The sequence below is a fragment of the Schistosoma haematobium genome, chromosome 2 (assembly GCF_000699445.3).
Source record: "Schistosoma haematobium chromosome 2, whole genome shotgun sequence".
Lineage (NCBI taxonomy): Eukaryota > Metazoa > Platyhelminthes > Trematoda > Strigeidida > Schistosomatidae > Schistosoma > Schistosoma haematobium.
Genome location: NC_067197.1, coordinates 19,319,464 through 19,340,170, shown reverse-complemented (window position 1 = coordinate 19,340,170; position 20,707 = coordinate 19,319,464).

Here is a 20,707-nt window from a genome sequence, read left to right as displayed (position 1 = left end):
TCGTTCTCTATCCCATGTTTATAGGTACTCGAATCCTATTGTTTAACCACTGCCTTGCCTAGCTAAGCCTTATTCGATTTAACTGTAAATTTGCCTCTGTATTTGCTCGCATAAACACATTCGCCTCTGCTTTAAATTCGCTTGATGTGCTTATGGCTTTGTGATCTGCAATATCCACTAATAAGCTGTAATTGCATCTTCTTATTGCCTTCTGATTTAAAACACCGTGGGATCTATATAATGACGGTTACCAAGGTGATTGGTTAACGAAACAAAGCCACTACAAGCAAATATACATCAGTATGTAGGTTGAAATCATGTTGATTTTAACTGAGGTAATATAACTACAGCTTACTTTTAAATTTAGATATAACATATATAATCCCTGAATATCTTTTTAATAGCTCAGCACACTAACCTTATAAATAACATCACATGTATTTATACTGTATTATCTGTAAGAACTAAACAAACGGTGGACAAAGTGGAATTGACTGATTTGAAATAGTTATCCTTTTGTAACTTATTTAAAGCATAAACTACAAAAGATTGAATGCCATAATGAAATTTTTGTTTTTTTTATTGTTAGAACGAATAATTTCATTTTTTTAACCAAATTTTGCTGTTTTTTGTTTTTCCATGAGAACTTTAAAGTAGATAAGGAAAACTCTTCAATATAAAACATCTATTGAATTATGAAGTTTCTAGAAGCATACTTATTTTTAAACGTGTACCTTGAATTAACATCGAAAAGTATTGCTCAACTGTTCCATCTTTCTGTTAAACTGCGGATTTCATTAGGAGCACTATAATATATATGGTGATTGAGTAGGAGTCCAGTCTGTTTACGTTAAAGCTTAGATGTTATAGACGTCACCATATAGTGATTTTTTTCTTTTTCTTAACAAAGCTGACACAGATTTTTGATATCAGATATTCTATGTTGGTAATGTAATATCACAAATTGACTGAACCTAAGAATATTAAACTTTTGATTGTTTCACCATACCTGGATACTGTGGTATAAATTCTAGGTTTATAGTGTAATGCTTACTGTTTAGAGGTTCAAAATCGGATTAAACAATTATTTATCACCTTTTTGTTAAAATACACTGAAAATAGACAATACTGCACAAAATGAGTGAGTTTTTACCTTGAGATTTTTTTTTTGGTATTGAATATTTAATTAAATGGGACCAAACTGATACAATAATAGTTTGTAATATAATGAAGCTCATAAAATAGGATTATATATATCTACATCTTACTTAATAAGGTCAAATCATAGCATCTTATCTATATATAATATGATTTAATTGGAAATGTGGGCTGATCATGAGGATGATAAGACTAAAGAGGCAGAGATTATCAGTTTTAGAAATTCATCAAAATCTCAATTAACATAAATATTATAAATTAAATACTCGTTATAAACAGTAATTCTAAACTTAAATAGTCACATACAAAACATTTTCATAAATTTAATTTGATGTATTCATCATCACTAAGAGTTGTTTTTAACGTAGCAACTAAACAGTACGTTGATAGCCGAATAATTAGACGCTATTTTAAATACATTTTCGAGAACTTTCGATCACTAAAAATCATGTTTATCGATATTTCAAGTTAGAATAAATTCTAAATTCACTTGGTGTTGTTTGCTTTTACCTTATCATTGTTATTTAGAACTGCAATTAATCAGTCTCTTGTTGGCATATGTGCATCCTGTGTGTATTGTCCCAATATTGCCTTCAGTCACAAGCTTTATGAATAAAGATGGATAGTGGCTAGTAATGGAAACCAGGATGAGCGTTCCGTCCTGATTTGAGACTTGTCAACTGGATTTACCTGCATCCCAGAGTTGATGTTCATTCTAGTACTCTGTTTAGTCACGTATACAACATTAAATATCGCTGGAATATTCTTAAATTTGTATTAAACGAAAGTATTACAATTATTATAACTATGGTTTAGATATGACAAAACCAAGAAATACTAACCATGTTAAACTAACCGTCTTAATTTTAAATCCCTAAATTCCAAAAACTTTAAGTAAATATTAAGTCTGTGAAATTAAGAATATCGTATGCCATACTTGGCTTTTGATTAATGAAAAAGTAACATTTTGTTTTACTTAAAAGTAAGTTTTCTTCAGTTTAATGGATGTAAACGTGTTTATACTTTATGTGATATACTAACATTGTGACTATATTCACTGTATTGAATTAGTAAGGTGTTACGATTCTTCTAATACAAAAAGACCCGACCGTTGTTGCTACCTTGACGTGGTGGTCGAGCTTGCCTATCGTGATGAAGCAACCGAGCTATACTGGCTGGAACAACCGTTCCTCAAGGTCCTACCATGTCAGACAGGTCGGTTGAAGAGCGGTAAGACTAAAAGCAACGAACCCAAAGTCCGAAGGCGAAGTCGTACTACTGACTGTACAGAGATGTGACAGCAGTAAGGTGTTTCCTTCAGACAACCAGCATGACAGCGATGCTGCCTTCCCACAAGGAGGGATGGGGTTAGAAAAGGTCGACCCTAAAAATGCGCACCTCACCTTACCTCACGGATTTCCGTCTCCGGCGGTAAGGCCCTTTGAAGAACGGAGCTAACACGTCAAAAAACTCCCACGAAAAGGCCGTGCGCGACCGGCCTCAAGCAGTTGTCCCTTGGGCACTGCGGTCACGCTCTCAGGTCACTGAGACCACCTCTAATCCAATTTCCTTTTCAAGTACCTCCAGAAGAACCCTTCCACGGTGTGGGCAACCGGGAAGTGATAATCGCCCTCATACCTCTAACAGCACCCAAGACCACTGTATTCATAATCAACCTTCCTCTTCAATTCCTATTATTCCTCCTACATCGACTTTCAACCCTAAACTTCCTCCTTCGGCTTCCTCCTCAAGTGTCACCATAGCCAACGATTCTAGTGCTCAAAACTCTGTCCCGGGTCTACTGAAACTTCGCTCCAAACTACACATTGGAGCCTTTAATGTACGCACCCTATGTCAAATCGGTCAGCAGGCTTCCTTGGCTAAAACCCTAGAATCTCGTACCATTGATGTATGCTGTGTCTCCGAAACACGCATACAGGATTCCAGTGTGGTCATTCACTTGACCTCACCTCGGCAAAACGGAGAGCCAACGAGATACACCCTACGTGTATCTGGTGACCCGATGGCCAGTTCTCGTGGACTGGCAGGTGTAGGCATAGCACTAAGCATGAGGGCGGAACAAGCATTGCTAGAGTGGATCCCCGTCAGCAGTCGTCTATGTGCTGTTCGGCTAAACGGCTCCGTAAGAACTCGGAAGGATAGGGACACACGTCGTTTCTACCTACGCTCCCACTGACTGCAGCTCAGATGATGTGAAAGATGAATTTTACAGAAAGCTATCCGAACTTCTTAAGAAAGCTAAACGCTCAGACATAGTACTCGTAGGGGGTGACTTTAATGCTCAGATAGGTAGCTTAAACCAAACAGAAAGGCATTTAGGTGGATATTTTAGCATTCCGGCACAGCGAACAGATAATGGTGACCGTCTGCTGCAACTGTGCTCAGACAATCGCTTATTTCTAGCAAACACAAATTTTAAGCATAAGGAGAGACATCGTCTAACGTGGCGACCGCCTGCACCAAACCAACGATGGACTCAAATAGACCATATTGCCATCAGTCATCGTTGGAGAGGGTCGATACAAGATTGTCGCTCATTCTGGAGTACCTGCTTGGACTCCGACCACGCCCTAATACGGGCACGCATCTGCTTGCGCCTCACTGGACGCAAAAAAGCCACAGTAAAAAGACCCATTAGAACCGAACTGAGTAGCGAGGAAACCAAAAGTAGGTTCCAGGAACAACTGAGGTCACGATTAGGTAGTTCTGAAGACGAGGCTGACCCAGATGTTGTTTGGAATGAAATACAAGCAGCTGTGGAAGCAGCAGTGACATCTATCAGCGACTTAAACCACAGAGTTTCAAAGAACCAGTGGATTTCTTCGAAGTCTATCACACTGATGGATTCTCGCAAACTCGTCCCATCAGGTTCTGAACATGATGAAGAGCGACAACAAATCAGATCTAGGTTAAGAAAAAGTCTAAGAAACGACCGTGAACAGTGGTGGGCAACGAAAGCAAAAGAGATGGAAAAGGCGGCGACTATAGGGAACACAAGACAGCTTTACAGACTAATAAAAGAAACTGGAATTAATAAGTCAAGTGTAAGTAAGATTATATCGGAAAAAGACGATACACTCATCTGCTCCCAGTCCAGGCGTTTAGAACGATGGGCGGAACATTTCAGAAAACAGTTCAGCTGGCCTTCAGCTACTCTACAACTACCCTCCATTCCCAGACAGTGTGAATGGAACATTAAAGTAGGTCCCCCAACTCTAGCTGAAGTTCAAAAGGTTATAGTTAATCTGAAACGAGGAAGGGCAGCTGGTCCAGATGGATTGGCTCCAGAGGTCTTTAAGGATGGTGATCCAATTTTAGCGATTAGGTTGACTAATATTTTAGCTAAAATCTGGGAGTTAGACGTTATTCCATCTAACTGGTCACAATCACTTATCGTCCCAATATATAAGAAAGGGTCAAAATCATCCTGTGACAACCACAGAGGGATTAGTTTAACTAATATAATATCTAAAATACTAGCCTCGATAATTATCAGACGCCTAACTAAGACTCGTGAACTGCAAACACGAGAGAACCAAGCTGGCTTTAGACCTGGTCGTGGCTGCATCGACTACATATTCACCATTCGTCAGATTCTAGAACACAGGCATACTTATCGGCGTCCGACAATGGTGGTCTTTCTTGACTTAAAAGCAGCATTTGACTCGGTAGACCGCGAGATTCTGTGGCAGTGTCTGTCATTGAAAGGCGTCCCCCAGAAGTACATAAACCTTGTAAAGGCTCTTTACTCGAACACTACTAGTCGAGTCAGAGCTTATGGCGAACTGTCATCTACTTTTGCAACCTCAAGTGGTGTCCGTCAAGGCTGTTCACTTTCCCCATTTTTGTTTAACTTCATCATAGATCTACTGATGGAAATAACTTTCTCGTCGACTGAATTCTCGGGTATTGATCTCCTTCCAGGAGGTCCACTTATCGACTTAGAATACGCAGATGACATAGTCCTGTTTGATGAAGACGCTGACAAAATGCAGAGTCTTCTGGTAGCACTAAGCAACAATGCCAGGATGTTTGGAATGCGCTTCTCTCCCTCTAAATGCAAGTTGTTGCTTCAGGACTGGTCTGCGTTAACACCTGAACTAAGGATAGGGAGTGAAGTAGTCGAACGCGTTGACAACTTCACTTGTCTTGGAAGTCTGATCAGCCCTAATGGGCTGGTATCGGACGAAATCTCAGCACGGATTCGAAAAGCTCGATTGGCTTTTGCCAACTTGCGTCACCTATGGCGAAGGCGAGATATCCGTCTATCAATAAAAGGACGAGTATACTGCGCGGCAGTCCGTTCTGTTTTAATTTATGGCAGCGAAACATGGCCCTTAAGAGTAGAAGACACTCGTAAGCTATTAGTATTTGACCACAGATGCCTTAGAAATATTGCTGGCGTCTGCTGGGATCACCGGGTAAGTAATAGTGAGGTTAGACGCAGGGTATTAGGGAATGATGGTAGATCAGTTGATGAGGTTATGAATCTTCATCGACTGAGATGGTTGGACCACGTGTTACGTATGCCTGAATACCGATTACCACGACGTGCAATGCTATCCGGTATTGGAGATGGTTGGAAGAAAGTTAGGGGCGGCCAAACCAAAACGTGGCATCAGTGCTTGAAGTCACTAACTTCTAGTCTGAGCCATGTTGGTAGATGCAGACTACTTGGTTGGGGTCCGCGTGACTATCGTAACCAATGGTTGGAGACTCTTGGTGACATGGCTCAGAATCGATCACAATGGCGTCGGTGTATACACTCCCTGTCTTCCCTTAAACTAAGAGATTAAAATCGCTTCATATCTTTCTTTCTACGAACCAATTCTTTCTTCTTGTACTATATCACTATATGCAATCTTTCTCTTACATATTACTACCTTTGACCTAACCACTGCTATGAATCCGGTGTTCATCTTGTTGTGCTGATGCGATATGGCAACCTGGACCGATGCACATATGTGCCTGGTCCTACGTTGTAGCTGACTGACTGACTGACTGAATACAAAAAGATCAACAACTAAGTTAATTCTCTAAGTAGCCTTGAAGAAGCATATTTTTTGATAATATTCAAGTTAAAATTGTACTACAAAGAAAGAAAATTGATCAATCAACTAAATCATCAGATACTACAGTGCATCATAATTTAATGCTTCAAGATCCGAATCTTATGGTTCGTTGAACAGCTGTTTTTTCTTACTGTAAAGACTCTTTTGCCATGACAGTCCACGATCAGTTTAAAAGGCACCTTTGAAATCTTCAAACCTGACAGTGTTTCCTTAACTTTTTAGGCCAGCATTTTATGGTTACACTTCTAACATCTATCATTTCAATTCTTAGTTTTCGATAGCTGTCTAGTAAAAATTAGCCCGTGGTCTTAAACTGAAGGCTATAGGTTATATAGCATCTATCCAAAAATTAACAAATATATGTGCATTTCTATTGCTCTTAGCATATCAAAAACAATATTCTATATTAAAAACTAAACTTATATCAATTTTAAGCAGAAATGGATGGTTGATAGCAGTAGAATACGGGACGCACATTTCATCCTCTTTGAGACTCGTCGGTCGGATGCACTAACATCTCTGAGTTAAAGTTCACTCCAAAACTAGAGCTTCAAGGTAGACGGAATGCGTGTCCCAGGTTGTACTGCTGGCCATCATCTTACTCCGATTAAAAATTCTTGTGTCCTATTCTTAATATAGTGGCAATCTGTACAGGATGTACATATGTTTAAAGCCGGTCAGTCAGCAACAGCGTAGAACTCCGCACGTACGTACATCAGTTCAAATTACCATACCACATTACCACACAGATACAATTGTCGATTCAAATCCCATAGTGGTAGAGCTAGTAAGAGTATAAGCAGTAATCGGAAAGATTAGGGTTCGAAGATGTTATTCAAGGAGTATAATCCAGTGAAATAACTTTGAAAAGAGAAAAAAAAGGGACAAGGAGAATTCAGGAGATTAGAATTTGGGAGAACATGAAGAGTGGGTGCACCTGCGCCATTGCAAACGATTTTGATTCAGATCATTTAAGGTCTCTAACCATTGGTTGCTATCGTCCCGTGGATCCCAACCAGTTAGTCTACATTTACCAACATGACTCACTTCACTTGTCAGTGACTTCATAGATTTGTGCCATGTTTTAGTCTGACCATCCCTAGCTTTCTTCCAACCTACTCCTACACCATAAAATATCGCACGTCGGGGCAGTTGATGATTGGGCATACGTAACACATGTCTTATAAAGTTTCATTACTTCATCAATTGATTTGCTATCCTTAAAGTGATTAATAAATTACCATCTTAAGCATCAATAGGAAGATCCAAATAACCAATATGTATATATAAATCAAAGTTCGGGTGAGTCTAGACTATGTCACTATTAAAGTTCTTGTAATAAATTCCTCTTTATAAACATTTATCTGATATTTTTGATAAGTTTACATAAACTAATAACAAAACAGATCAGAATTAAAATGAATTGAATCTATTTTAATTGATAACAATTAATATTGAGAAGAAAAACATATATAGATATATAATGAATTCCTTCAATCATATTCTTCATGTTTTCTTTCAAATTATCTATAATTATTGAAAGATCATAGATAAATGATTTTTTCTATCTTGTAACTATTTGATAAAAAATAATTACTTTTTCCCATATGTACAATGATTCTATCTCTCTTAAACCAATGAAAGATAACTTAAAATTCAAACGTAATCTTTTCATTATAAAAAAAACAACAAAAAAAAGAGAAATATGCACAAATTTTATTTCTTTATTTAAGTTTTCTTTATTTGTATTTTTTTCTTTAAAAAAATAAATCGAAATTATTTTGGCTTTAAGAATAATCATTCATAGGATTACTATTATTATTATTATAGATCAGATTGCTTAAAACGATCTAAAATAAGGTTTTTCTTTCAATTTTCTTTCTTTCTTTTCTTTCTTTTTGTTGTTTTGGTTTAGTTTAGTAGACATGTAATATTCACTTAATGTGAATATGATAAAACTTTCAATTTTTTATTACATTAAAAAACAATAAAATGTAGACATTTTAGCGTTGGTTTTGAAAAAAAAACGAATTTTTTTTTCATATTTCTAAATAATAATTGCATTAGTAAATTAATAATAATATTAATCTTAAACAGTAATGGAGATGTATTCGTAAATTGCTTTATACATACGTTAAAATGTATGTTTATTTATATTCCTTGGTGATGTACATAATATGACAAACTATATTGCAAAGTGGTGCATTAAAGATATCTGACAGATGCATTTCAAGCGACGACCAGAGTCAAACATGTTTGCTTACTCTCCAACTTTCTTTTTATTATGATAGCTGACTGGATATTATCACTGCTAGCCACCATCCATGTTTGTCTATAAGTTGAATCGTTTTACGCATAAATCAATACTATTACTAAATCTTTTGATAGTTTCTTGAAAATAACTTAAAGAGTTAGAAAACTTTTATAACCAAATGTCGCCATATAAACGTTTCAATCAGTATTTCCTGTCTTATCATAGATTATCACAGATAACGGACTACAGTGCAAAGTCGCACATGGAGGACAGATGACGATGCGTTCCAAGTGAGGGTCAGAGTCAGACATATTTGCTTAGTCTCCAACTTTCTCTTTATTATGGTGGTTGACTGGATTAATAAGATCTCCACACCCAGTAAGAAGCACGGAACACAATGGACAGCTTGGATGTAACGAGACGATTTGGAATTTGTTGATCACCTGACCGTTCTATCCCATACATACGAACGAATGCAGATAAAGGCGGTCAGTGTAGCAGCAGTCTCTTCATCAGTAGGCCTCAACACACACACAAGTGAAGAAGCGAGATTCCCCAATACAACACACAGAACACCAACCAACCCAATCTCAATTGATTAGGAAACTCTGGTAGATGTGAAAACGTTCACTTATCTGGAGAACATCATCGATGAACATTGTGGATCTGATGTAGGTGTGAAATTGAGAATTGGCAAAGTAAGGACAGCCCCCATACAATTGAAAAACATATGAAACTCAAAACAACTGTGAACCATTATCAATGTGAGAATCTTCAATACGAACGTCAAAATAGTCCTACCGTACGGAACTGAAACGTGGTAAACTACCACAACCATCATCAAGAATGTACAAATATTCATAAGTAATTATCTACACAAGATACTGAATGTCCGTTGACCGGAAACCATCATCAACAGCCTACTGCGTGGGAGAGAACAAATCAGCTTACGTCGGAAGACGAAACTAAGAAAAGACGTTGGAAGTGAATAGGAAACGCATCCAGGAAATCATCAAACTGCATGACGAGGCAAAAGCTAACTTGAAGTGCTGGAGGTGAACGGAATAGCGGAAGACCAAAGGACACTGAGTCGGGAATTAGAAGCAGACATGAAAAGGCTTAATAGCTCCTGGAAAGATCTGCGAATGATTATCCAGGACATGGTCGGATGGAGAATGCTGTTTAGTGGCCTATGCTCCTCCATGAGAGACAACAGGCGTAAGTAAGTATGTAATTTACACAAGTTACAAGAAATATTTGCCTAAAAAACCAAAACGAATAAAGACTTTTTGTGTTTCGTTAAATGAAGACGTATATTTTACTTTGTGATTTGCATTTTAAATGTTCAGCAGAGAAATATCTAAGTATAATTATTTAATTTTGTACTGAACTATCCTGGAGTTAAATTAAATTAACCGTTTAAGATTCATTTATTACAGACAATCCGGTATGAAAAATCACATTCAATTTCTTAAACGAACTTTATGAATTCACAACACATTTGAATTGCTTGATGATCAATGAAACTTACAATTTTGACGACCAATTTATTGCATGGACCAGAGAGATTAACAGATTTCTTTCCATTCTTGTTTTAACATAGATGTTTGCTTCCAACATCACTTTTAATAGATACTCCGTGATTAATCCATTTCGTAACCGACAATTTTAATCTTTTCAGAAAATAAAATCTGAAACTTTGCCAGCAAATTAAAGTCACAGGATTCGGAGTTATATCCCTATTTATTTCTATGAGTAAATAATGTTAATCAAACACGTCAGTAACCTTATGTTATAACTTGTCGTTTGAATGCTACTTGTTATATCTGGTCGTCGCTGACTGTTGTGTCGGAAAACACTTATCACTTATACTCGAAACGAGGGACCTCTGCAGTTCGCACGACGCTAGAGTACGAACACAAAGACTGGTATAAGTGAAGATTTATTAACCCCGAAACACGGTGACGACGACGATCTAGTCGAAAGCACACTAATTTATATATTGATTGTACACACACTTTGATTAATAATTAGGATGAAATCACATATATAAAAATAATCAGTTATCACAAATCATATGCTGATCATAGTCCATGTCAATGGAATACAAGAATACCGCATATTATACAGAATAAAATATCATACCAGAAAACAAAACAACTACTACATTGAGTAATCATTACTTTGAATCAAAACGGAAGTAATCTTGAACAAAACTCATAATGAGTAAATCAATCGAATTTTGACTTCTTTCCATTCTATCACCTTACATCAATAGTTTGATAGGTATGGGGAATCATTAGAGGCATATTTCTCCAAAAAAAATGAAGAAAGAACCATGACATTGTACATGTATTATAACACAGATGATCGAATTCATGATGAAGTATATAACTAAACCCTATAATCATTTTAACTAAACAACAATTTCTTTGAAAGTTGAATACATAATCTAAATCATACACAAGGGGTTATGTTCTGTAATATTGATTCATAATCAAACAAGAAATGTGCGCATGGGTTTGATTTCTATTTAAATTTTAATAGTGAATTTTACCTTTTACATAAAATTACCTGTTATTATTCAATGCTGTTACATAAGACACTTTCATTCTATTGAGCTCAAACTTCTGAAGTTTTATTTATTTGGTAATCTTTAAGGGCTATGGAATGTATATATGCTTATGATTTATGAGAATGAAGCTGTAGTCATAATAGTTTAGATTATGTATATTTTGATCATGATTTATTTATAACCTCATTAAAAAAATCATATAAGTGTGATTCCACTTATAACTTGTAGGTAGTGCTAGCCTAAATAAAACATGAAGATCATCCTTACATGATATAACAACAGTAAATATGAAACAAAAAAATTTTGTAAAGGTTTTATTTCTATTTTAACAAACGTCTGAAAATCAGTATTTTCATTTTATCTTACTGTAAATCTACAAACTACATGTGTTGAGTCCAATAGTATTTATCAGATATAAGGATTGTTATCACTTAGTCTGACTCCAATTGATTCACACAACTAGATGATATGATATTTCCCTACTCAGGTCGATGTACATTGATGGCTTTATGTGCTTAATTGACTTGCATCTCATACCAATTTTAAATTTACAGAGGAAATTTAAAATAACAAGAACATTTCCGTGAGCATAACATTCACTAAAAGAATAACAATGAATAAACAATTAAATGTCAGTATTCTAGATCATTAAAACAGTCGGCAGAAAAATATAATTTCATTATGATCATTGGTTTCTGGGAAAACGTTTTTGAGTTTTCTCAGGTTTTGATGATGGAAAGTAATACAAATTACAGTTTTTTCAAATAACTGCTGAGGAGTCCCACAATAGGACGAAACGGCAGTTCGGTGCTTTCAAGTTTTCCATGGTGGTTTAGCTGCAATTGACTCATGATCTCAACTATTGAAATAACTAGTGTAAATGTTACGAGTTTTATTCTTTGATCTGAACGACTAAATTAATGAAAAAAGTGTTGGAAGCTTTAGTAGAGTTAAAAAGGAAAAGTACAGGACAAATTTCTTTTATTACACAAATGCACTAAATAATATACACACTAGAATATTCTTACTAACAGTATGCTTCTCTTTAAACCTATTGATTAACAGTTTTCTAAGCTTTGAATGACAATCAAATCACCATGGAATTCATTTCAGAATCTACAATCAGCATTAGATATATTGACTTTAGTATGCTTAGATTTACTACATTAATGAAAATAAGAAGAATTAGATACTAGTGAACGAATCCAAATAAATTACACAGAATACAGGAGAACTATACTTAACCTCTGCTTCTACTATAATCACCATCTCTAATTTAAGAGGTTTCACCAGCACTTTTGTATTGACATTTACGTTTTAAACAACCTAAATGACAAGTTTCACACGCCTTCTGATTACAGTAATTTCTTATTTTATTGTCATATTATGTGACCTATTTACATAAATAATTATAATTACCTTCTTTCTATAACATTGATGGTTCGTTTCCCAAAATTTATACCAATTCCATTTTCAAATTCACTTGGTATTGTTATATTGAATCTTCCCATAGATGTTTAAGACTGCAATTAATCAGTCTCGTATTGGCATATGTGCATACTGTGCGTATCGCCTCGATATTGCCTTAATTCACAAGCTTTTCTAAGCAAAGAGTGGACATCAACTCTGATATGCAGGTACAACCAGCTGATGCGCTCCAAGTAGGATGAAACGCGCGTCCTAGATTCTACTGCTAGCCGCAATCCATCCTTGCTTATATTTCTATTCTCACTTTTTTTAAAGAATAATTTTGTTTGCATTTGTGTACCTTGGTTATAATGTTTGTTAAATAGACCTCAGCAGTGACGAATACGATCACTCTTCAAAATACAATAAAATATATTGTGTGTATTTACATTCACATTACTTTAAAATGTGAAAAAATCGAAAATAAATAAATAAACAATATTATCTATAGGGTTTTTTGTGAATACTATAGTAATTTAATAGTCAAGTTCATGAGTCAATTGAAGCTAGACCATCATGGGAAACCTAGAAGTACTAGACGATCTTTACGTCCCACGGTGGTCTAGTTTCAATGGACTTATGAACTCAACTACCAAATAAACAGTATATTCTTCACTTTCAAATGCATTATTAAGTAGAAATCTCATTTGAGTTATTCAAATTTCATCGATTGCATCTAATTAACAAATAACTATTCAATTGTTATGAATCTAGATATTTAATTAAATCATTCATTTGATACAATACAATACGAATTGATGATATTCAATCTGTGAAATTAGGTGAATCCTCTTTCTAAGAATTAATGAAAACAAATTCATAGGCGTTAGATACTTATTTGAATGTTATTCTTCTTTATTATGTATATAATCATTATGATAAAATATCTTTATACTGATCATTAATGATACTTATATACGAGTAAAATGTTTTATTTGTGTTTTCAAATGTTTTTTTTTTGTTTAAAATAGAGTTCGTTAATAAAAACTTTTAACTTAAATCATAATGATTAAATTGTTTCTTAGATAGTTTCTATGAAGCCTATAATCAAATAGAATTCATCATTTTATATGTTTATTAAATATAAATTTTAATTGGATTTTAATGTTTTATTAGTCAATTTGTTTTGCTATTTAACAGTTACTAGATTCTATTATTTGGCTTTTCATAACTAAGATTTTGAATGGACAATTTAATATCATAAATTAACATCTTCAATTAATACATTGAAATTTATTAGTATTTATGTTGATTAGTTGGTTATGATCGAAAGAATGTCCAAGAAATACATCATTGAATTCAATATTAGAAAGTTTAAACTACGACAGAATAGATTTAATTAAGGAAATTTGAATTCATCTATTTTGTAACATTGTAAAATGTTAACATTGAGCCGTTTGAAATTTCAAAGTGAGAGGTATCTAGGTTAACAGTTAAGCTATAAAAGTAGTTGATATTGTCCAAAAATTACGGGAGATCAATTATTTACTTACCTACTTACGCCTGTTACTCCTCGTGGATGAGCATAGGCCACCCACCAGCACTCGCCATCCAACCCTATTCTGGGCAATCCTTTCCAGCTCCTTCCAGTTGTTATTCATTCTTTTCATATCTGCTTCTATTTCCCGACGTATTGTGTTCTTTGACCTTCCTCTTCTCCGCTTCCTTTCACGATTCCAAGTTAGGTCCTGCCTCGTGATGCAGGTTGATGATTTGCGTAATGTATGTCCTATCCATTTCCATCGTCTTTTCATAATTTCTTGTTCAACTGGAAGCTGGTTTGTTCTCTTCAAGAGAAGGCTGTTGCTGATTGTATCCGACCACTGGATATTGAGTATCTTGTGTAGACAACCATTTATAAATACTTGTACCTTCTTGATGGTGGTTGTAATAGTTCTCCAAGTTTCAGCTGCGTACAGTAGAACTGCTTTGACATTCGTATTGAAGATTCTCACTTTGATATTGGTTGAAAGTAATAATGAAATTCCATCAGAATTATTAATCAAACACACATAACACCGGTTACTCATTATTGATCAATTATCGTAAATATTCCTCTCTTGTATCGAATCGATCAATATAATCATCACTAAACACAGCAGCGAATGATGCAAATTTTGATCCGATCGATTCTTTTAAGACTGCAAAAACATCGTATTGAAGTAGATGTTTACTGGTAGGAAATTTGCATTAAAAGATTCCTATCAAAAGCTAATTAATATCAATGTTTTAATAGTTTAAATAATTATAGATGTTTAGATATTTGAGTAACACATCTTTAATATGATTTTTTCATCAACAACGTTTTTTTCAAAACTAAAGAGATGGAATATGTAGTAATCAATTAATTTTTATCAAAAGGGGTTTTTGTGGATATTATAGTAATTTAATAGATGAATTCATCAGTCAATTGAAGGTAAACCACCATGGAAAGCCTGGAAGCACTGGACGGCCGTTTCGTCCCACTGTCGGACTCTTCAGCAGTGCGCACCCACGGTCCCGTCCTCCGCAAGATTCGAACACAGGACCAATCAGTCTCATGCGCGGGCCCTTAACCACTAGACCACTGAGTCGGCATCCAACGGTGTTAATGTATAACATCAACTAATCTAGGAAATTCAGTGACACATCCACCATTGTCTATCAGTGATTTACTGTCACACAACTGTCCCGGTTGAACTCTACTGGTTACTGCTTCTCACTAGAAATCCAGGATATACCTCTTGGAGACAGTCACTAGTGAGTATATGTTGATTAACATTTCAAGTATTGAAATTAATTTTTGGCCTTAAATGCTAGAATACGTTAATATTGCTATTATCAATCATTGTACTTCTTTAAAATATTATTATTCTTTTGGTAATTTCATATTCTTATAGTTCATGAACGGATCAATTAACTGGGTAGATTGAAACAATGATAAAATATATATAACTTGAATCTTTCTTAAACTATTAAAGAAGCCTTTAATTCAACTAGACAATATTAAATTTTGAAGGAATCATGTATACATATATATATCATCAACCGATCAGGAAATCTTTCAATTGACTTCTTTAGTTTTCATTTAACATGTATACATTATATAAACTGAATTTGTGAAAGTAGATTTGTTTTTTAAACAAAAAAAAGGAAAGAAAAAAAGAAAGTTTTATAAAATATGTTGACTGATCCGAAAATCATTTAAAGATACCATAGTGACATGTAACCTTTTCAGAATCTTATTTTGACATTTTCAATTTGAATCAATAGTAAATTATGTGTATTCATCTACTTTTTTCATTGAAACAGATGTTATTATGTAAAAGAAAACACAAGTGTACATAGTTACCCAATACATTGTGATGCTTAATATTGTAAGTATAAATGTTTAATATTGTCTTTTATATATCTCAACATAGATAATATTAGATAATGGGATAAAACCAATACAAGTATGTAAATGCAAATATTTCTAATACTTTGAATAAATGTTATTGAACTATATATTTTGTAGACAGAGAAAAAATGTATACATATATATATATATATATATATATATATATATATATATGTACATGTGTTAGTACTGTTTATCTGTCTAGTCAATCTGTGAAACCTTTATTGTACAGAAAATAGGATATATTATGTATATGTATCTATATTCTCCTTCTTTTGCGATTTGGTAAAGATAAGTGTTTTGATCAGAAATGACAAATGGATATTTTTGATATAGAATTGGTTAAAATAAATAGATTCCTTTTTGTTGAAAAAGAAAAGAAATTATAATTCGAAGTTTATATTTACATAGTAACTTTATCAGTTTAAAGTTTGTGTAAAATTGACGAGTAGTTGGCTTAAAATTTGTATTTGACAATAATTAAGGACTGAATTTGATTGAAAGGATATGGAAAGTGTATTAGATTAGCAGATGATAAAATTTATGTAACCATGGTGGGTATTTTTATGTGATCGATGGTTTCAATGGGTTCAGTTATGAAATGATGAACATATGTGAAAATCTATTTTTGGAATAGTACGACTTTAAATAAATAATGAAAGATAATATTGATTCTGGATTAAATCCATCAGAAGAAACATCGTCAGTCGTTTTTTATGCTCAAATTGAAAAATAAGAAATTAATAACATCTAGAAATTTAATAAACCTGTACAACATTATTATTATGAATGGCTTTATTCATTATTATTATTTTGGTACAATGTAGAATTCTCAGCAGAAGGTATTTCAATAAGTTTCTTTACAAAAAACAGAAACAAAGACAAAATAAAGGGGAAAAAACCTGAAAAACTGTGCAACTTTCTAAATTAGAGACATGTTAAGAATTCAGGTTATTGACTAGGTTAACTCTGACAACTTGTTCGTCACGGAGTATATTTGCTAGGTAAGGTATTATAGAACTTTTATACTTTTGCTTGCCTGCATGGATTTCAGTGTAATAACGTCTCGTTCTACCAGAAGATATACAAGGAGAAGGATAAGAGTGAAGGGGATGGTTAGTATCTGATAAAATAACACCTGCCAGGAGTTTGCATGACTTGAGATGTCTATCCACAACCATATTAATTATGACCTCGAAAGATTCGCTACACACCTTGCTAACTGCCTTCAGCACTCTCCGCAATACAGCAAAGTCTTTCTTCAAAAGCCCGGGAAAGAATAATGGAGAACAGTAAAAAGTATAATAGGTAATATGCAAGAATTCACAAATTGTAAGAATAAATGACGAGTAATCCCAAGAGCATGCAATCTTTTTATGTAGTAAGTTAGAAGGTAAAACTTCTTCGATAACAATAAAACTGGAGAAGACCAAGAGAGATCAGAGGAAAAGGTAACATCAAGATAATTGACCTTCGACACTGTGTTTACGGAAGAGTTTCCAATGGCACAAGCATTATGGGATCCCAAAGTGGTGCTTAGATGCCGTTCATGTCTCATGCTGAAGTTAACAGCTTGACATTTAGAAGGATCAAGTATGAGACCATTAACAACAGACTAACAATAAATACGAGACAAAAACTCATTCATTTCTATGGGATGTAAAGAGAAAGAGATAGATGTACATGCAATGAGATCATCCGCATATTTCACAAAAGTATTTACTGTAAAAGATGGCAGATCATGCAGAAAAAAAGAGGAAAGAAGTGGAGAAAGAACAGCTCCTTGTGGTACACCTTCATGAGACAGTAGAGACTCTGAACACTTTCCTCCAAGTACAGCGTACTGTTCCCTTCCAGAAAGTAGAAACATATCCAGCTGTCAGTGTTGACGCTGATTAACTTGTTAATTAAACGTTGTCTTGGTATAGAATCAAAAGCTGAAGTATAGTCCAGAAAAGCACATCGAACATACTTCTTACCCAATTCCAAGCTGAACACTATATTGTGATGCAGAACAGCGATAGCATCTAAGGTGCTTCTTTTGCATCTGTAAGCAAACTGATACGGATCAATATGCTCTTTTATCGCAGGCTGAAATGGAAGTATTAATAACACGAATTATACAGTGATCCGAGCTAGACAATGGAGCACGTTTACGAGTCACATATATACCCACATCATTAATGAAAACAAAGTCTAAATGAGCATCCAAACCAGTAGGAAAATCTACTACATTTTGGTGACCTAGTGATGTAAGAAAGCTACAGTCACATGAGTTGAAATCACCACATACAACTGAAAGTGAATCACAGAAGGCAGAAACAGCGAACTCCGTCAATTCATCAGAGAAAACAAATAGCGCAGATGATGTACAGTCTGGAGTCACGTAGATATTGGTAACATAAACATATTTGTATTTATTCATATGTTTTGGACAACATCTTAGAGTTAGACAGTCGATAAAGTCATTTGAAAACTTAAAGCACACAAGCAAAGATCGACACCAGTTCGCGTTTACAAAAGTAGCTACACCGCCGTCACACCCCTTTTTATTGTTTCATCGGTCCTGAAGATAAATTTTAAAATCACATAGTGATACTAGGCAAATCATTCTTGAATTGTGATGACACCACAATTACGATACATATTTTAACTTAGTAGGAACTGAAGATAGACCAACTTGTTGATTAGTGATTGTCAGTTAGAATTTAGCAGCTCGGGAATCGACATACGATTAATGTTCATTATCTTCAACGCATATTGCCAACCACCACGATGTCTTTTATTGTACTTTTTGTAACTTGTGCAACTAAAGGTCGTAAGCTTTTCATAAAATCGCCTGAATAGATCATGCGATTAATGGACATAATGAGAAGTTAAAACAAAATGAAAAAAACATATAACTTGTTGAAATAACTAGAGGGCAGAAACAGGTACCTCAGATATTCAAGCAGGCCGCCGTTCATTCACTTATGTTTGTGCTTTCAATACATTGCAAAAGTGAGCACTTGAAAGTGCTAGTATTTTCATTAGTAGTCTGGTTACATTTTGAAAGTAATTAGTAATAATATTGTCTAACTTTTATCAAAATTATGGAATACATTTTGATAAATATCATCGTCGTAAATTGTTCTCTCATATGGAATTACTGACATTTTACATTTGGGAAATATTCCAGATGGTTCATCATTTTAGCATTATAATAATTAATGATTAGATCAACTGTAGATTTTCATAGACTAGATAAAAACAGAAAAACAAACTGAATCAAAATCAACATTCTTTTACGAATATTGATTTGTGTATGAATGATAACATCAGTAGAGACCAAAGTTTTTATTCATTGTTATTCATTAAGATAGTTTATGTGAATCAGACTTTTAGTTCAAACTATAGAGGTTGAATAATTAGTAGAAATCTTTTTCTGGTTACTACTTGAACAAGTGTCTATGAGTTCTACTGCTGAATTTCCAAATGTTTTAGATATAGAGAAGATTGCATAAACGTTCTTAGGGTTTTCTCAGACAAAACATTCATTCTATCTCTCCATTTTCTAATAGTCTAAACGTAGGCTTTACCCCGTATTCTTGATAGGCCTGGAATTTTTATCCACATATACTTTAGAACATATCAGTTAACAGAATTGGGAGGGGAATCCAACGTGTAAGAATAAAATGACTTCAAGTTTGATTATAACTAGCATAATCCGACTTAGAAAACTCACTATGACATTCTCTAGTTATGGTTGACTTCATAAATAAAATAAAGATGAGGGGTAATCATACAGAATTTAGATTTTTATAGATTTCAAATGCCTCAAATTATTATAGCATGTTTCTCGAGATGACTTCAAAAAATATTTTCAAACTTTCAACTACTCTCTTTAAATATTTAAATGATTCTGTAGAGAACTAAAATTCAGTGCACATTAGTGATTATATTCAATAAAAATTCCTTGAATTTAATGAAAACAGACTTGTTTAATGAGAGTAAATACGGGATGCAGTGATTTAATCACTCAATAACTACACAGAATGTAGATCGCACAGTATCACAAAACTAATGAAGTTGAACAATTGATCTGTTTATTCAATTAGCATTTTTTAAAATGCTACTTAAAACTGTCTTTTCATATATGGGGTTTTACCACTAGCTTTATTTAAGGGTAAGATCTCAAATGTTTCAGAATCTGTATTTTTAAAATTAGAAACACATAATTAGGTTTTTATATGTCGAACAACAATGGGCTTTATTAAGTTCCGTTCTCAGTAACATCCATAAAGACTAATAGAATAAGAAACCTGAACTTTCAAGATAATCCTAACTTTCCTAATGTTAAGTAGTTGGATTCAGGTTATGAGAGAATGTAAAATCTAATAAGTAATAATACATATAATATTCTTTGATTATGATACTGGCTTTTAATTTAGTACACCAGTGTTTGGCATGATAGGTATTAAATTCAATCTGAATTGGAAGATATAGAGGGGAAGTACAATTAACTGAGAAGTCTCAGTTAGATTGGAACTCAAAACCCACATTTCCTCACAAATCACTGTTTAAAATAAGTATGCGCTAAAACTCTGTCTTCAAATAAAACCATTTATTTCATTTTTTTTAGATGTCAACTACACTTTACCTCCAAATATCATGTTTATCTTGAATTGATATCAAGCAAATAACCGAAGGATACAGCAATACAACTGTTAATGAATGAAAATGATCTGGCTTTTTTTAAAAAGAAAAACAAGTATTTTCGATGAGATAGTCTGTTTCGGTTG